Below are 2,458 nucleotides of genomic sequence, written 5' to 3' on the forward strand. Positions count from 1 at the left end.
AAATTACTTGTTAAATGCTATATAAAACTATTTACGATATTAGTAAATAATCAAAATTAAACTCAATACACACTTGTAGAGATTTATATAAAAAAAATTGCAATGCAAAAATAATACATAAATCGTTATGTATTTATTTTGGTATTGTTTAGCATAAATGCTCCTAAGATTATGAAGTTTAAAGATTTTCAACCGATATCAATAACTATTCATCTAAATAAAACTTGTAAAATTAGGTTAAAACTCACATGTAATTAGGGGTGTGACAAACGGGTTATTTCGTCTCGCACCATCTCGTTCTGCCAAAAACTTACCATGTAATTATCTTTATGTGAAATTGATAACTAAAAGCTGTTAAATGATTTGATAAGTTTAACTAGATTGTCATCTAATAATTTTAAATTATTAACTTCACATATTGACAACTGCATGTAAATTTTTTCTGTAAAATTAATCGATCAAAATTGGAGATGTATGTCTTGACTTTTAAAAGTAAACTATTTTAAACAAAAATATTAACTTAAAATCAATTTAAATATCATATAATTATAGTAAGCATATTTTAAAGATTTGTAATATATATGATTTTGTAACAATTAATTTGGATTAGTCGAGTGGTTATCTCAGACGTGTACTTAAGTAAGTAATATCGGAAATTCAAATCCCACCTTGTATGTGCAACAATCCGTAAATGAAACTCAGATTCGCAACAAATTTTTTATCATTTACCTGTCGAGTTAAAAGATACCGTAAACCATAAAAAATATATATATGATTTTGTAACTGTCATTTTTAATATTTTATACATGAGGAATAATGTTATATGTATCACCTTTGTTTACAGTTACACCTTTTTATTTTACAATTTTTACTTTTGATATTAAAAATAATTAATAAAAACTAAAAGAATATGAAAAACTATTTTTTATACCATAAAAAAGTATACAAGAAAACATATGGGAAAAATAGTACAAATATCATTTTTTTAATAATATATATAGTAATTAAATAAATGATTCGGTCAATTTCTCAATTTTGATTAAATTCGAACCGGAAACATGCATGTGAATGTCTCAGAAAATAACTTAAAAATTGTTGTCGTTAGGAGTCGAACTACAATATTTTAAGTTATAAATTTCACTTATAATAATGATATTCAAAGGCGTTACATAACAGCATTCTTCGGTCTTCACTCAATAGAACACTTGTTCGTCACGTTTGACACCTTCTTTCTCCATTGTTTTCATGTATTATTGAAAACTTCTCGGTTTATTGTTTATATTATTATTATTAGTAATTATTGTTTGTTCTTCAATTAATTACTCAATATTCATGCTGTGTTATTTATGTTTTTTTAATTATTTAGAATGATAGAGTTTAATTTTAACTTTAGTCAATAATTTTAGAATATGTATTTAATAACAAATTTTCTTAATGTATTGACGATTGGAACAGGACATGTTTAATGTGTCTTCAATTTTTTACCTTCAACTTATGAGAATGGACCTTGAAGTAAAAATATCAACGGCGACTTATAGGTAAGGTTCATAAATTATAACTCGATCTGAGTTGGTGGAAAGGGTGAAATTTATTCACGTATGATCGAAGTCTATTCTCATAAGTTGAAGGTGAAAAAATGAAGACACATTAAATATGTCCTGTTCCAATCGCCAATACATTAAGAAGAAATTTTGTTAAATATATATTCTAAAATTATTGGCTAAAATTAAAATTAAGCTCCGTCATTCTGAATAATTGTATTAATATGTCTAAGAATTTATCTTTTTAATTTTAAAAATACTATTTACATATTAAAATTATTTATATATAAGTATATATAATTTAATTTATTTTTAGTGAATATTTTATATCTCAATGTATATTAATTGATTTTAGTGTATACTTAATATAATTATTTTAATTCAATACGTGTAATAATAACAAGTTTATGGATCAAGATGATACATGTTATGGTTTCTGATACAGCTGCTTAGTATATACGGGAGTAACATTATTAAAATGGAAGAAGTGACAATCATATGAATCCTTTTTATAATATACAATGTGACAAAATTAAAATATATACAAATTAAATCCATTTTTATTAGTTACTTAAAAGTTGAAACTTAATATGCTTTTAGATTTCAACTGTAGTATACAAAACTGTGTTTGTTGTTTAGGCTAAAATAAATTTCTACTTATCCGTCATTATTCACAAGGACATACACCTAGAGAACTAACTATGATGTTTGAACCATGAAAGTGACATAGATTTGAACATGTTTTTATGTGGTGGTGAGCAAACCGCACATGCATCAGTTTGCAAGTTTGTGGCAAAAATTCTTCGGTTTCATGTATTATTATTATTATTATTAGGTAAATGTTACGGTGTTTAAAAGATGGTGTTTATTTATCAAAAAAATATCATTATTATTATTATTTTATAAAGATTAAACGA

The sequence above is a fragment of the Arachis ipaensis genome, chromosome B10, assembly GCF_000816755.2.
Source record: "Arachis ipaensis cultivar K30076 chromosome B10, Araip1.1, whole genome shotgun sequence".
Classification (NCBI taxonomy): Eukaryota; Viridiplantae; Streptophyta; class Magnoliopsida; order Fabales; family Fabaceae; genus Arachis; species Arachis ipaensis.